Raw genomic sequence first — 17,217 nt, 5'->3', positions numbered from 1 at the left:
ATGATTTATTCTATATAGCACTTTTCATTACACACAGAATTTCAAAGTAGCTTTAAAAACTCAAATAAACTCAAGGTGATCTGGTACATACTTGGCCGATGGCTTCCAAAGCTTCAGATGATAATAATAAGATGGAGAGTGATGGAGTCTGTAGTTAGAGAGGAGTTGAGGCAGTTCACTTCAGACACTTAGCTTGCACTTGTATGTGCTAGAGAACTGTGCTACATACCAATTATTTTCAATATGTATAAATATAGAGATAGAAATATATGTATGACTCCTGCTCTTTTTGTTTTACCTTTTAATAAATCACTTAAATGGGGATCCCTCTTAATGGTTCATGAGTAATTTGGTATTGTTCGGCATGTTTAACGTTACCTGCCTAAGTACCTTAGATCGCAAGCCCATAATTAGTCAATATGGCTGACTGGCTAGCTACTAGTACTGTTAACTAGCCAGATAGCAACAAAGCATTGTTAGCTAGCTAATGTAACCATGAAGAATTGACATCTATCTTACATATTATTCGTTTTAGGTCATTTTTGTCCTGTTTAGCTATCTGGCTAGCTAAATTGTTACGATTCACATATCTAGCTGATAATTGTGACGTCAAACGTTTGCTTTGTGTATATCTTGATTCGTCTATTGTTGCCATTGTCCTGGCTGGAAGGAGGTTCAGTGAATGGGGCTGTGAAGCGTGAGGTAATACAGTAGGGGGATTGCGAGTGCTTCTTAAATGTATTGCTTTATGCATTCTCCTCACTCGCGTCCACACAAAAACGTACTCAAGAGAACGGAGTGGAGAATACAATCGGAGCATGAGTGTGGAGCATGGTAGTATGTTTGGAAAAACACCCCTAGAGTTTGAGAGCTACAAGCCCCCACTCACCCAGTAATTTTTGAACTGTCCCTAAATTATCCTATTAAAACACTACATGGGAAATACGTCATGAACTCACAACAATTGAAAGTGCAGAGTATAAAACAGTACTTAGCCTAATATATTATGAACAGCCACGATAGCGTCGTCTACTGTTTGGTCTATTTTGAATCAATATTTCAACTCGCCACCACACTCTACGTATTTCCCACTGGTGTTTCCCAACTGCAGTCCTCAGGTTGCCCCAGCAACACACATTCACATTTTAGAGCCAGACAAGCACGCTTGATTCAATTTGTTTACTAATCCTTCGATTAGTTAAATCAGTCCAGAGCTACAACAACAATGTGTGCTGATTGAACCAAACTAAATAGTTGGAGGACGCGGGCATCGATCCCGCTACCTCTCGCATGCTAAGCGAGCGCTCTACCATTTGAGCTAATCCCCCTGTGCCTCCAACAAGAAGTATGAAATCTCAATGACCGCACTGCCAAATCCCTCGTCCATAAGAAAGGATACTTTTTAACAAGTATGCTTGCTTCAGCTGTCTAAAAGTATTTTTCATGGTAGTTCAGTAAAGGTTGAAGTAGTGATAGGAGTAAGCCCAGTGGTGGAAATAGTTGTATTGTTGGGTTAGTATCCAGAGCTACAACAACAATGTGTGCTGATTGAACCAAACTAAATAGCTGGAGGATGCAGGCATCGATCCCGCTACCTCTCGCATGCTAAGCGAGCGCTCTACCATTTGAGCTAATCCCCCTGTGCCTCCAACAAGAAGTATGAAATCTCAATGACCGCACTGCCAAATCCCTCGTCCATCAGAAAGGATACTTTTTAACAAGTATGCTTGCTTCAGCTGTCTAAAAGTATTTTTCATGGTAGTTCAGTAAAGGTTGAAGTAGTGATAGGAGTAAGCCCAGTGGTGGAAATAGTTGTATTGTTATCCAGAGCTACAACAACAATGTGTGCTGATTGAACCAAACTAAATAGTTGGAGGATGCGGGCATCGATCCCGCTACCTCTCGCATGCTAAGCAATCGCTCTACCATTTAAGCTAATCCCCCTGTGCATCCAACAAGAAGTATGAAATCTCAATGACCACACTGCCAAATCCCTCGTCCATAAGTAAGGATACTTTTTAAAAAGTATGCTTGCTTCAGCTGTCTAAAAGTATTTTTCATGGTAGTTCAGTAAAGGTGGAAGTAGTGACTGCAGTAAGCCCAGTGGTGGAAATAGTTGTATTGTTGGGTTAGTGAGTTTTGGGTGTATGATAGCAGAAAAACCTGCGAGTCTGGAGTTCCCCCTGCTGGCTGTCTGTGGAATAACATTAGGATCAGTTGATCGTGGGGAAATGCATGTTAGTCGCCCGAAACATGGTCACTGTTTTCCTGTCTTTTGTCGTGCTTATGCTCACTGCGTCTCAGTGGATCGCTCCAAGGCCTTTCTACTGTAAGCAGAGGAGAGGACAGCCTTCCAGTAGAATAAATAAGAGTCACAGCTCCCAACATTTACTAACAAATGAACAGCTACTAAATCAAAGATCTGTCTCATAAACTACACATGTGCCTACATGTGATAACCAAAGGGGATTTTTGCATTACCCCAAGCGACCACATAATTTGTCCCTTTAATTGAAGTAATAATTCGGTGGTTTGGTGGGATTTCCTAAATTCCAGTGTGTTTCTGCTTGCCACAACAAAGTCAAAAGAGAGAATGAACTGGCACACAGACTAAGATATTAGGACCTGTTTAGTAGCAAACAGAAGGCTGTCCATCATATCGCAAAGCCATTATGACAAGGGCTCCTCCTCCCCTGTAGGATAAATAATAATAATTATGATTTATTCTATATAGCACTTTTCATTACACACAGAATCTCAAAGTAGCTTTAAAAACTCAAATAAACTCAAGGTGATCTGGTACATACTTGGCCGATGGCTTCCAACGCTTCAGATGATAATAATAAGATGGAGAGTGATGGAGTCTGTAGTTAGAGAGGAGTTGAGGCAGTTCACTTCAGATACTTAGCTTGCACTTGTATGTGCTAGAGAACTGTGCTACATACCAATTATTTTCAATATGTATAAATATAGAGATAGAAATATATGTATGACTCCTGCTCTTTTTGTTTTACCTTTTAATAAATCACTTAAATGGGGATCCCTCTTAATGGTTCATGAGTAATTTGGTATTGTTCGGCATGTTTAACGTTACCTGCCTAAGTACCTTAGATCGCAAGCCCATAATTAGTCAATAGGGCTGACTGGCTAGCTACTAGTACTGTTAACTAGCCAGATAGCAACAAAGCATTGTTAGCTAGCTAATGTAACCATGAAGAATTGACATCTATCTTACATATTATTCGTTTTAGGTCATTTTTGTCCTGTTTAGCTATCTGGCTAGCTAAATTGTTACGATTCACATATCTAGCTGATAATTGTGACGTCAAACGTTTGCTTTGTGTATATCTTGATTCGTCTATTGTTGCCATTGTCCTGGCTGGAAGGAGGTTCAGTGAATGGGGCTGTGAAGCGTGAGGTAATACAGTAGGGGGATTGCGAGTGCTTCTTAAATGTATTGCTTTATGCATTCTCCTCACTCGCGTCCACACAAAAACGTACTCAAGAGAACGGAGTGGAGAATACAATCGGAGCATGAGTGTGGAGCATGGTAGTATGTTTGGAAAAACACCCCTAGAGTTTGAGAGCTACAAGCCCCCACTCACCCAGTAATTTTTGAACTGTCCCTAAATTATCCTATTAAAACACAACATGGGAAATACGTCATGAACTCACAACAATTGAAAGTGCAGAGTATAAAACAGTACTTAGCCTAATATATTATGAACAGCCACGATAGCGTCGTCTACTGTTTGGTCTATTTTGAATCAATATTTCAACTCGCCACCACACTCTACGTATTTCCCACTGGTGTTTCCCAACTGCAGTCCTCAGGTTGCCCCAGCAACACACATTCACATTTTAGAGCCAGACAAGCACGCTTGATTCAATTTGTTTACTAATCCTTCGATTAGTTAAATCAGTCCAGAGCTACAACAACAATGTGTGCTGATTGAACCAAACTAAATAGTTGGAGGATGCGGGCATCGATCCCGCTACCTCTCGCATGCTAAGCGAGCGCTCTACCATTTGAGCTAATCCCCCTGTGCCTCCAACAAGAAGTATGAAATTTCAATGACCGCACTGCCAAATCCCTCGTCCATAAGAAAGGATACTTTTTAACAAGTATGCTTGATTCAGATGTCTAAAAGTATTTTTCATGGTAGTTCAGTAAAGGTTGAAGTAGTGATAGGAGTAAGCCCAGTGGTGGAAATAGTTGTATTGTTGGGTTAGTATCCAGAGCTACAACAACAATGTGTGCTGATTGAACCAAACTAAATAGTTGGAGGATGCGGGCATCGATCCCGCTACCTCTCGCATGCTAAGCAAGCGCTCTACCATTTGAGCTAATCCCCCTGTGCATCCAACAAGAAGTATGAAATCTCAATGACCACACTGCCAAATCCCTCGTCCATAAGTAAGGATACTTTTTAAAAAGTATGCTTGCTTCAGCTGTCTAAAAGTATTTTTCATGGTAGTTCAGTAAAGGTGGAAGTAGTGACTGCAGTAAGCCCAGTGGTGGAAATAGTTGTATTGTTGGGTTAGTGAGTTTTGGGTGTATGATAGCAGAAAAACCTGCGAGTCTGGAGTTCCCCCTGCTGGCTGTCTGTGGAATAACATTAGGATCAGTTGATCGTGGGGAAATGCATGTTAGTCGCCCGAAACATGGTCACTGTTTTCCTGTCTTTTGTCGTGCTTATGCTCACTGCGTCTCAGTGGATCGCTCCAAGGCCTTTCTACTGTAAGCAGAGGAGAGGACAGCCTTCCAGTAGAATAAATAAGAGTCACAGCTCCCAACATTTACTAACAAATGAACAGCTACTAAATCAAAGATCTGTCTCATAAACTACACATGTGCCTACATGTGATAACCAAAGGGGATTTTTGCATTACCCCAAGCGACCACATAATTTGTCCCTTTAATTTAAGTAATAATTCGGTGGTTTGGTGGGATTTCCTAAATTCCAGTGTGTTTCTGCTTGCCACAACAAAGTCAAAAGAGAGAATGAACTGGCACACAGACTAAGATATTAGGACCTGTTTAGTAGCAAACAGAAGGCTGTCCATCATATCGCAAAGCCATTATGACAAGGGCTCCTCCTCCCCTGTAGGATAAATAATAATAATTATGATTTATTCTATATAGCACTTTTCATTACACACAGAATCTCAAAGTAGCTTTAAAAACTCAAATAAACTCAAGGTGATCTGGTACATACTTGGCCGATGGCTTCCAAAGCTTCAGATGATAATAATAAGATGGAGAGTGATGGAGTCTGTAGTTAGAGAGGAGTTGAGGCAGTTCACTTCAGACACTTAGCTTGCACTTGTATGTGCTAGAGAACTGTGCTACATACCAATTATTTTCAATATGTATAAATATAGAGATAGAAATATATGTATGACTCCTGCTCTTTTTGTTTTACCTTTTAATAAATCACTTAAATGGGGATCCCTCTTAATGGTTCATGAGTAATTTGGTATTGTTCGGCATGTTTAACGTTACCTGCCTAAGTACCTTAGATCGCAAGCCCATAATTAGTCAATATGGCTGACTGGCTAGCTACTAGTACTGTTAACTAGCCAGATAGCAACAAAGCATTGTTAGCTAGCTAATGTAACCATGAAGAATTGACATCTATCTTACATATTATTCGTTTTAGGTCATTTTTGTCCTGTTTAGCTATCTGGCTAGCTAAATTGTTACGATTCACATATCTAGCTGATAATTGTGACGTCAAACGTTTGCTTTGTGTATATCTTGATTCGTCTATTGTTGCCATTGTCCTGGCTGGAAGGAGGTTCAGTGAATGGGGCTGTGAAGCGTGAGGTAATACAGTAGGGGGATTGCGAGTGCTTCTTAAATGTATTGCTTTATGCATTCTCCTCACTCGCGTCCACACAAAAACGTACTCAAGAGAACGGAGTGGAGAATACAATCGGAGCATGAGTGTGGAGCATGGTAGTATGTTTGGAAAAACACCCCTAGAGTTTGAGAGCTACAAGCCCCCACTCACCCAGTAATTTTTGAACTGTCCCTAAATTATCCTATTAAAACACTACATGGGAAATACGTCATGAACTCACAACAATTGAAAGTGCAGAGTATAAAACAGTACTTAGCCTAATATATTATGAACAGCCACGATAGCGTCGTCTACTGTTTGGTCTATTTTGAATCAATATTTCAACTCGCCACCACACTCTACGTATTTCCCACTGGTGTTTCCCAACTGCAGTCCTCAGGTTGCCCCAGCAACACACATTCACATTTTAGAGCCAGACAAGCACGCTTGATTCAATTTGTTTACTAATCCTTCGATTAGTTAAATCAGTCCAGAGCTACAACAACAATGTGTGCTGATTGAACCAAACTAAATAGTTGGAGGACGCGGGCATCGATCCCGCTACCTCTCGCATGCTAAGCGAGCGCTCTACCATTTGAGCTAATCCCCCTGTGCCTCCAACAAGAAGTATGAAATCTCAATGACCGCACTGCCAAATCCCTCGTCCATAAGAAAGGATACTTTTTAACAAGTATGCTTGCTTCAGCTGTCTAAAAGTATTTTTCATGGTAGTTCAGTAAAGGTTGAAGTAGTGATAGGAGTAAGCCCAGTGGTGGAAATAGTTGTATTGTTGGGTTAGTATCCAGAGCTACAACAACAATGTGTGCTGATTGAACCAAACTAAATAGCTGGAGGATGCAGGCATCGATCCCGCTACCTCTCGCATGCTAAGCGAGCGCTCTACCATTTGAGCTAATCCCCCTGTGCCTCCAACAAGAAGTATGAAATCTCAATGACCGCACTGCCAAATCCCTCGTCCATCAGAAAGGATACTTTTTAACAAGTATGCTTGCTTCAGCTGTCTAAAAGTATTTTTCATGGTAGTTCAGTAAAGGTTGAAGTAGTGATAGGAGTAAGCCCAGTGGTGGAAATAGTTGTATTGTTATCCAGAGCTACAACAACAATGTGTGCTGATTGAACCAAACTAAATAGTTGGAGGATGCGGGCATCGATCCCGCTACCTCTCGCATGCTAAGCAATCGCTCTACCATTTAAGCTAATCCCCCTGTGCATCCAACAAGAAGTATGAAATCTCAATGACCACACTGCCAAATCCCTCGTCCATAAGTAAGGATACTTTTTAAAAAGTATGCTTGCTTCAGCTGTCTAAAAGTATTTTTCATGGTAGTTCAGTAAAGGTGGAAGTAGTGACTGCAGTAAGCCCAGTGGTGGAAATAGTTGTATTGTTGGGTTAGTGAGTTTTGGGTGTATGATAGCAGAAAAACCTGCGAGTCTGGAGTTCCCCCTGCTGGCTGTCTGTGGAATAACATTAGGATCAGTTGATCGTGGGGAAATGCATGTTAGTCGCCCGAAACATGGTCACTGTTTTCCTGTCTTTTGTCGTGCTTATGCTCACTGCGTCTCAGTGGATCGCTCCAAGGCCTTTCTACTGTAAGCAGAGGAGAGGACAGCCTTCCAGTAGAATAAATAAGAGTCACAGCTCCCAACATTTACTAACAAATGAACAGCTACTAAATCAAAGATCTGTCTCATAAACTACACATGTGCCTACATGTGATAACCAAAGGGGATTTTTGCATTACCCCAAGCGACCACATAATTTGTCCCTTTAATTGAAGTAATAATTCGGTGGTTTGGTGGGATTTCCTAAATTCCAGTGTGTTTCTGCTTGCCACAACAAAGTCAAAAGAGAGAATGAACTGGCACACAGACTAAGATATTAGGACCTGTTTAGTAGCAAACAGAAGGCTGTCCATCATATCGCAAAGCCATTATGACAAGGGCTCCTCCTCCCCTGTAGGATAAATAATAATAATTATGATTTATTCTATATAGCACTTTTCATTACACACAGAATCTCAAAGTAGCTTTAAAAACTCAAATAAACTCAAGGTGATCTGGTACATACTTGGCCGATGGCTTCCAACGCTTCAGATGATAATAATAAGATGGAGAGTGATGGAGTCTGTAGTTAGAGAGGAGTTGAGGCAGTTCACTTCAGATACTTAGCTTGCACTTGTATGTGCTAGAGAACTGTGCTACATACCAATTATTTTCAATATGTATAAATATAGAGATAGAAATATATGTATGACTCCTGCTCTTTTTGTTTTACCTTTTAATAAATCACTTAAATGGGGATCCCTCTTAATGGTTCATGAGTAATTTGGTATTGTTCGGCATGTTTAACGTTACCTGCCTAAGTACCTTAGATCGCAAGCCCATAATTAGTCAATAGGGCTGACTGGCTAGCTACTAGTACTGTTAACTAGCCAGATAGCAACAAAGCATTGTTAGCTAGCTAATGTAACCATGAAGAATTGACATCTATCTTACATATTATTCGTTTTAGGTCATTTTTGTCCTGTTTAGCTATCTGGCTAGCTAAATTGTTACGATTCACATATCTAGCTGATAATTGTGACGTCAAACGTTTGCTTTGTGTATATCTTGATTCGTCTATTGTTGCCATTGTCCTGGCTGGAAGGAGGTTCAGTGAATGGGGCTGTGAAGCGTGAGGTAATACAGTAGGGGGATTGCGAGTGCTTCTTAAATGTATTGCTTTATGCATTCTCCTCACTCGCGTCCACACAAAAACGTACTCAAGAGAACGGAGTGGAGAATACAATCGGAGCATGAGTGTGGAGCATGGTAGTATGTTTGGAAAAACACCCCTAGAGTTTGAGAGCTACAAGCCCCCACTCACCCAGTAATTTTTGAACTGTCCCTAAATTATCCTATTAAAACACAACATGGGAAATACGTCATGAACTCACAACAATTGAAAGTGCAGAGTATAAAACAGTACTTAGCCTAATATATTATGAACAGCCACGATAGCGTCGTCTACTGTTTGGTCTATTTTGAATCAATATTTCAACTCGCCACCACACTCTACGTATTTCCCACTGGTGTTTCCCAACTGCAGTCCTCAGGTTGCCCCAGCAACACACATTCACATTTTAGAGCCAGACAAGCACGCTTGATTCAATTTGTTTACTAATCCTTCGATTAGTTAAATCAGTCCAGAGCTACAACAACAATGTGTGCTGATTGAACCAAACTAAATAGTTGGAGGATGCGGGCATCGATCCCGCTACCTCTCGCATGCTAAGCGAGCGCTCTACCATTTGAGCTAATCCCCCTGTGCCTCCAACAAGAAGTATGAAATTTCAATGACCGCACTGCCAAATCCCTCGTCCATAAGAAAGGATACTTTTTAACAAGTATGCTTGATTCAGATGTCTAAAAGTATTTTTCATGGTAGTTCAGTAAAGGTTGAAGTAGTGATAGGAGTAAGCCCAGTGGTGGAAATAGTTGTATTGTTGGGTTAGTATCCAGAGCTACAACAACAATGTGTGCTGATTGAACCAAACTAAATAGTTGGAGGATGCGGGCATCGATCCCGCTACCTCTCGCATGCTAAGCAAGCGCTCTACCATTTGAGCTAATCCCCCTGTGCATCCAACAAGAAGTATGAAATCTCAATGACCACACTGCCAAATCCCTCGTCCATAAGTAAGGATACTTTTTAAAAAGTATGCTTGCTTCAGCTGTCTAAAAGTATTTTTCATGGTAGTTCAGTAAAGGTGGAAGTAGTGACTGCAGTAAGCCCAGTGGTGGAAATAGTTGTATTGTTGGGTTAGTGAGTTTTGGGTGTATGATAGCAGAAAAACCTGCGAGTCTGGAGTTCCCCCTGCTGGCTGTCTGTGGAATAACATTAGGATCAGTTGATCGTGGGGAAATGCATGTTAGTCGCCCGAAACATGGTCACTGTTTTCCTGTCTTTTGTCGTGCTTATGCTCACTGCGTCTCAGTGGATCGCTCCAAGGCCTTTCTACTGTAAGCAGAGGAGAGGACAGCCTTCCAGTAGAATAAATAAGAGTCACAGCTCCCAACATTTACTAACAAATGAACAGCTACTAAATCAAAGATCTGTCTCATAAACTACACATGTGCCTACATGTGATAACCAAAGGGGATTTTTGCATTACCCCAAGCGACCACATAATTTGTCCCTTTAATTTAAGTAATAATTCGGTGGTTTGGTGGGATTTCCTAAATTCCAGTGTGTTTCTGCTTGCCACAACAAAGTCAAAAGAGAGAATGAACTGGCACACAGACTAAGATATTAGGACCTGTTTAGTAGCAAACAGAAGGCTGTCCATCATATCGCAAAGCCATTATGACAAGGGCTCCTCCTCCCCTGTAGGATAAATAATAATAATTATGATTTATTCTATATAGCACTTTTCATTACACACAGAATCTCAAAGTAGCTTTAAAAACTCAAATAAACTCAAGGTGATCTGGTACATACTTGGCCGATGGCTTCCAAAGCTTCAGATGATAATAATAAGATGGAGAGTGATGGAGTCTGTAGTTAGAGAGGAGTTGAGGCAGTTCACTTCAGATACTTAGCTTGCACTTGTATGTGCTAGAGAACTGTGCTACATACCAATTATTTTCAATATGTATAAATATAGAGATATAAATATATGTATGACTCCTGCTCTTTTTGTTTTACCTTTTAATAAATCACTTAAATGGGGATCCCTCTTAATGGTTCATGAGTAATTTGGTATTGTTCGGCATGTTTAACGTTACCTGCCTAAGTACCTTAGATCGCAAGCCCATAATTAGTCAATAGGGCTGACTGGCTAGCTACTAGTACTGTTAACTAGCCAGATAGCCACAAAGCATTGTTAGCTAGCTAATGTAACCATGAAGAATTGACATCTATCTTACATATTATTCGTTTTAGGTCATTTTTGTCCTGTTTAGCTATCTGGCTAGCTAAATTGTTACGATTCACATATCTAGCTGATAATTGTGACGTCAAACGTTTGCTTTGTGTATATCTTGATTCGTCTATTGTTGCCATTGTCCTGGCTGGAAGGAGGTTCAGTGAATGGGGCTGTGAAGCGTGAGGTAATACAGTAGGGGGAGTGCGAGTGCTTCTTAAATGTATTGCTTTATGCATTCTCCTCACTCGCGTCCACACAAAAACGTACTCAAGAGAACGGAGTGGAGAATACAATCGGAGCATGAGTGTGGAGCATGGTAGTATGTTTGGAAAAACACCCCTAGAGTTTGAGAGCTACAAGCCCCCACTCACCCAGTAATTTTTGAACTGTCCCTAAATTATCCTATTAAAACACTACATGGGAAATACGTCATGAACTCACAACAATTGAAAGTGCAGAGTATAAAACAGTACTTAGCCTAATATATTATGAACAGCCACGATAGCGTCGTCTACTGTTTGGTCTATTTTGAATCAATATTTCAACTCGCCACCACACTCTACATATTTCCCACTGGTGTTTCCCAACTGCAGTCCTCAGGTTGCCCCAGCAACACACATTCACATTTTAGAGCCAGACAAGCACGCTTGATTCAATTTGTTTACTAATCCTTCGATTAGTTAAATCAGTCCAGAGCTACAACAACAATGTGTGCTGATTGAACCAAACTAAATAGCTGGAGGATGCGGGCATCGATCCCGCTACCTCTCGCATGCTAAGCGAGCGCTCTACCATTTGAGCTAATCCCCCTGTGCCTCCAACAAGAAGTATGAAATCTCAATGACCGCACTGCCAAATCCCTCGTCCATAAGAAAGGATACTTTTTAACAAGTATGCTTGCTTCAGCTGTCTAAAAGTATTTTTCATGGTAGTTCAGTAAAGGTTGAAGTAGTGATAGGAGTAAGCCCAGTGGTGGAAATAGTTGTATTGTTGGGTTAGTATCCAGAGCTACAACAACAATGTGTGCTGATTGAACCAAACTAAATAGTTGGAGGATGCGGGGATCGATCCCGCTACCTCTCGCATGCTAAGCGAGCGCTCTACCATTTGAGCTAATCCCCCTGTGCATCCAACAAGAAGTATGAAATCTCAATGACCGCACTGCCAAATCCCTCGTCCATAAGTAAGGATACTTTTTAAAAAGTATGCTTGCTTCAGCTGTCTAAAAGTATTTTTCATGGTAGTTCAGTAAAGGTGGAAGTAGTGACTGCAGTAAGCCCAGTGGTGGAAATAGTTGTATTGTTGGGTTAGTGAGTTTTGGGTGTATGATAGCAGAAAAACCTGTGAGTCTGGAGTTCCCCCTGCTGGCTGTCTGTGGAATAACATTAGGATCAGTTGATCGTGGGGAAATGCATGTTAGTCGCCCGAAACATGGTCACTGTTTTCCTGTCTTTTGTCGTGCTTATGCTCACTGCGTCTCAGTGGATCGCTCCAAGGCCTTTCTACTGTAAGCAGAGGAGAGGACAGCCTTCCAGTAGAATAAATAAGAGTCACAGCTCCCAACATTTACTAACAAATGAACAGCTACTAAATCAAAGATCTGTCTCATAAACTACACATGTGCCTACATGTGATAACCAAAGGGGATTTTTGCATTACCCCAAGCGACCACATAATTTGTCCCTTTAATTGAAGTAATAATTCGGTGGTTTGGTGGGATTTCCTAAATTCCAGTGTGTTTCTGCTTGCCACAACAAAGTCAAAAGAGAGAATGAACTGGCACACAGACTAAGATATTAGGACCTGTTTAGTAGCAAACAGAAGGCTGTCCATCATATCGCAAAGCCATTATGACAAGGGCTCCTCCTCCCCTGTAGGATAAATAATAATAATGATGATTTATTCTATATAGCACTTTTCATTACACACAGAATCTCAAAGTAGCTTTAAAAACTCAAATAAACTCAAGGTGATCTGGTACATACTTGGCCGATGGCTTCCAAAGCTTCAGATGATAATAATAAGATGGAGAGTGATGGAGTCTGTAGTTAGAGAGGAGTTGAGGCAGTTCACTTCAGATACTTAGCTTGCACTTGTATGTGCTAGAGAACTGTGCTACATACCAATTATTTTCAATATGTATAAATATAGAGATATAAATATATGTATGACTCCTGCTCTTTTTGTTTTACCTTTTAATAAATCACTTAAATGGGGATCCCTCTTAATGGTTCATGAGTAATTTGGTATTGTTCGGCATGTTTAACGTTACCTGCCTAAGTACCTTAGATCGCAAGCCCATAATTAGTCAATAGGGCTGACTGGCTAGCTACTAGTACTGTTAACTAGCCAGATAGCAACAAAGCATTGTTAGCTAGCTAATGTAACCATGAAGAATTGACATCTATCTTACATATTATTCGTTTTAGGTCATTTTTGTCCTGTTTAGCTATCTGGCTAGCTAAATTGTTACGATTCACATATCTAGCTGATAATTGTGACGTCAAACGTTTGCTTTGTGTATATCTTGATTCGTCTGTTGTTGCCATTGTCCTGGCTGGAAGGAGGTTCAGTGAATGGGGCTGTGAAGCGTGAGGTAATACAGTAGGGGGAGTGCGAGTGCTTCTTAAATGTATTGCTTTATGCATTCTCCTCACTCGCGTCCACACAAAAACGTACTCAAGAGAACGGAGTGGAGAATACAATCGGAGCATGAGTGTGGAGCATGGTAGTATGTTTGGAAAAACACCCCTAGAGTTTGAGAGCTACAAGCCCCCACTCACCCAGTAATTTTTGAACTGTCCCTAAATTATCCTATTAAAACACTACATGGGAAATACGTCATGAACTCACAACAATTGAAAGTGCAGAGTATAAAACAGTACTTAGCCTAATATATTATGAACAGCCACGATAGCGTCGTCTACTGTTTGGTCTATTTTGAATCAATATTTCAACTCGCCACCACACTCTACATATTTCCCACTGGTGTTTCCCAACTGCAGTCCTCAGGTTGCCCCAGCAACACACATTCACATTTTAGAGCCAGACAAGCACGCTTGATTCAATTTGTTTACTAATCCTTCGATTAGTTAAATCAGTCCAGAGCTACAACAACAATGTGTGCTGATTGAACCAAACTAAATAGTTGGAGGATGCGGGCATCGATCCCGCTACCTCTCGCATGCTAAGCGAGCGCTCTACCATTTGAGCCAATCCCCCTGTGCCTCCAACAAGAAGTATGAAATCTCAATGACCGCACTGCCAAATTCCTCGTCCATAAGAAAGGATACTTTTTAACAAGTATGCTTGCTTCAGCTGTCTAAAAGTATTTTTCATGGTAGTTCAGTAAAGGTTGAAGTAGTGATAGGAGTAAGCCCAGTGGTGGAAATAGTTGTATTGTTGGGTTAGTATCCAGAGCTACAACAACAATGTGTGCTGATTGAACCAAACTAAATAGTTGGAGGATGCGGGCATCGATCCCGCTACCTCTCGCATGCTAAGCGAGCGCTCTACCATTTGAGCTAATCCCCCTGTGCCTCCAACAAGAAGTATGAAATCTCAATGACCGCACTGCCAAATCCCTTGTCCATAAGAAAGGATACTTTTTAACAAGTATGCTTGCTTCAGCTGTCTAAAAGTATTTTTCATGGTAGTTCAGTAAAGGTGGAAGTAGTGACTGCAGTAAGCCCAGTGGTGGAAATAGTTGTATTGTTGGGTTAGTGAGTTTTGGGTGTATGATAGCAGAAAAACCTGCGAGTCTGGAGTTCCCCCTGCTGGCTGTCTGTGGAATAACATTAGGATCAGTTGATCGTGGGGAAATGCATGTTAGTCGCCCGAAACATGGTCACTGTTTTCCTGTCTTTTGTCGTGCTTATGCTCACTGCGTCTCAGTGGATCGCTCCAAGGCCTTTCTACTGTAAGCAGAGGAGAGGACAGCCTTCCAGTAGAATAAATAAGAGTCACAGCTCCCAACATTTACTAACAAATGAACAGCTACTAAATCAAAGATCTGTCTCATAAACTACACATGTGCCTACATGTGATAACCAAAGGGGATTTTTGCATTACCCCAAGCGACCACATAATTTGTCCCTTTAATTGAAGTAATAATTTGGTGGTTTGGTGGGATTTCCTAAATTCCAGTGTGTTTCTGCTTGCCACAACAAAGTCAAAAGAGAGAATGAACTGGCACACAGACTAAGATATTAGGACCTGTTTAGTAGCAAACAGAAGGCTGTCCATCATATCGCAAAGCCATTATGACAAGGGCTCCTCCTCCCCTGTAGGATAAATAATAATAATTATGATTTATTCTATATAGCACTTTTCATTACACACAGAATCTCAAAGTAGCTTTAAAAACTCAAATAAACTCAAGGTGATCTGGTACATACTTGGCCGATGGCTTCCAAAGCTTCAGATGATAATAATAAGATGGAGAGTGATGGAGTCTGTAGTTAGAGAGGAGTTGAGGCAGTTCACTTCAGATACTTAGCTTGCACTTGTATGTGCTAGAGAACTGTGCTACATACCAATTATTTTCAATATGTATAAATATAGAGATAGAAATATATGTATGACTCCTGCTCTTTTTGTTTTACCTTTTAATAAATCACTTAAATGGGATCCCTCTTAATGGTTCATGAGTAATTTGGTATTGTTCGGCATGTTTAACGTTACCTGCCTAAGTACCTTAGATCGCAAGCCCATAATTAGTCAATATGGCTGACTGGCTAGCTACTAGTACTGTTAACTAGCCAGATAGCAACAAAGCATTGTTAGCTAGCTAATGTAACCATGAAGAATTGACATCTATCTTACATATTATTCATTTTAGGTCATTTTTGTCCTGTTTAGCTATCTGGCTAGCTAAATTGTTACGATTCACATATCTAGCTGATAATTGTGACGTCAAACGTTTGCTTTGTGTATATCTTGATTCGTCTATTGTTGCCATTGTCCTGGCTGGAAGGAGGTTCAGTGAATGGGGCTGTGAAGCGTGAGGTAATAAAGTAGGGGGAGTGCGAGTGCTTCTTAAATGTATTGCTTTATGCATTCTCCTCACTCGCGTCCACACAAAAACGTACTCAAGAGAACGGAGTGGAGAATACAATCGGAGCATGAGTGTGGAGCATGGTAGTATGTTTGGAAAAACACCCCTAGAGTTTGAGAGCTACAAGCCCCCACTCACCCAATAATTTTTGAACTGTCCCTAAATTATCCTATTAAAACACTACATGGGAAATACGTCATGAACTCACAACAATTGAAAGTGCAGAGTATAAAACAGCCTAATATATTATGAACAGCCACGATAGCGTCGTCTACTGTTTGGTCTATTTTGAATCAATATTTCAACTCGCCACCACACTCTACCTTCCACTGGTGTTTCCCAACTGCAGTCCTCAGGTTGCCCCAGCAACACACATTCACATTTTAGAGCCAGACAAGAACGCTTGATTCAATTTGTTTACTAATCCTTCGATTAGTTAAATCAGTCCAGAGCTACAACAACAATGTGTGCTGATTGAACCAAACTAAGTAGTTGGAGGATGCGGGCATCGATCCCGCTACCTCTCGCATGCTAAGCGAGCGCTCTACCATTTGAGCTAATCCCCCTGTGCCTCCAACAAGAAGTATGAAATCTCAATGACCGCACTGCCAAATCCCTTGTCCATAAGAAAGGATACTTTTTAACAAGTATGCTTGCTTCAGCTGTCTAAAAGTATTTTTCATGGTAGTTCAGTAAAGGTGGAAGTAGTGACTGCAGTAAGCCCAGTGGTGGAAATAGTTGTATTGTTGGGTTAGTGAGTTTTGGGTGTATGATAGCAGAAAAACCTGCGAGTCTGGAGTTCCCCCTGCTGGCTGTCTGTGGAATAACATTAGGATCAGTTGATCGTGGTGAAATGCATGTTAGTCGCCCGAAACATGGTCACTGTTTTCCTGTCTTTTGTCGTGCTTATGCTCACTGCGTCTCAGTGGATCGCTCCAAGGCCTTTCTACTGTAAGCAGAGGAGAGGACAGCCTTCCAGTAGAATAAATAAGAGTCACAGCTCCCAACATTTACTAACAAATGAACAGCTACTAAATCAAAGATCTGTCTCATAAACTACACATGTGCCTACATGTGATAACCAAAGGGGATTTTTGCATTACCCCAAGCGACCACATAATTTGTCCCTTTAATTGAAGTAATAATTTGGTGGTTTGGTGGGATTTCCTAAATTCCAGTGTGTTTCTGCTTGCCACAACAAAGTCAAAAGAGAGAATGAACTGGCACACAGACTAAGATATTAGGACCTGTTTAGTAGCAAACAGAAGGCTGTCCATCATATCGCAAAGCCATTATGACAAGGGCTCCTCCTCCCCTGTAGGATAAATAATAATAATTATGATTTATTCTATATAGCACTTTTCATTACACACAGAATCTCAAAGTA

At 40.9% G+C, this 17,217-nt stretch overlaps 9 non-coding genes across 9 annotated transcripts; all 9 read right to left on the bottom strand.

The window, feature by feature from the left end:
* Positions 1–3,971: 3,971 nt before the first annotated feature.
* trnaa-agc lies at positions 3,972–4,044 on the bottom strand. Its single transcript has one exon. It is a non-coding gene; the product is annotated as a tRNA-Ala (tRNA).
* A 239-nt stretch (positions 4,045–4,283) lies between these two features.
* trnaa-agc lies at positions 4,284–4,356 on the bottom strand. The gene has a single exon. It is a non-coding gene; the product is annotated as a tRNA-Ala (tRNA).
* Positions 4,357–9,099: 4,743 nt separating this feature from the next.
* Positions 9,100–9,172, bottom strand: trnaa-agc. Its single transcript has one exon. It is a non-coding gene; the product is annotated as a tRNA-Ala (tRNA).
* A 239-nt stretch (positions 9,173–9,411) lies between these two features.
* On the bottom strand, positions 9,412–9,484 carry trnaa-agc. Its single transcript has one exon. It is a non-coding gene; the product is annotated as a tRNA-Ala (tRNA).
* Positions 9,485–11,511: 2,027 nt separating this feature from the next.
* On the bottom strand, positions 11,512–11,584 carry trnaa-agc. Its single transcript has one exon. It is a non-coding gene; the product is annotated as a tRNA-Ala (tRNA).
* A 239-nt stretch (positions 11,585–11,823) lies between these two features.
* trnaa-agc lies at positions 11,824–11,896 on the bottom strand. Its single transcript has one exon. It is a non-coding gene; the product is annotated as a tRNA-Ala (tRNA).
* Positions 11,897–13,923: 2,027 nt separating this feature from the next.
* On the bottom strand, positions 13,924–13,996 carry trnaa-agc. The gene has a single exon. It is a non-coding gene; the product is annotated as a tRNA-Ala (tRNA).
* Positions 13,997–14,235: 239 nt separating this feature from the next.
* trnaa-agc lies at positions 14,236–14,308 on the bottom strand. Its single transcript has one exon. It is a non-coding gene; the product is annotated as a tRNA-Ala (tRNA).
* A 2,015-nt stretch (positions 14,309–16,323) lies between these two features.
* Positions 16,324–16,396, bottom strand: trnaa-agc. The gene has a single exon. It is a non-coding gene; the product is annotated as a tRNA-Ala (tRNA).
* Positions 16,397–17,217: the final 821 nt, after the last annotated feature.

The sequence above is a fragment of the Oncorhynchus mykiss genome, chromosome 31, assembly GCF_013265735.2.
Source record: "Oncorhynchus mykiss isolate Arlee chromosome 31, USDA_OmykA_1.1, whole genome shotgun sequence".
Classification (NCBI taxonomy): domain Eukaryota; kingdom Metazoa; phylum Chordata; class Actinopteri; order Salmoniformes; family Salmonidae; genus Oncorhynchus; species Oncorhynchus mykiss.
The sequence above is the reverse complement of the archived record's forward strand: the minus strand, read 5'-3'. Positions and strand labels throughout refer to the sequence as shown.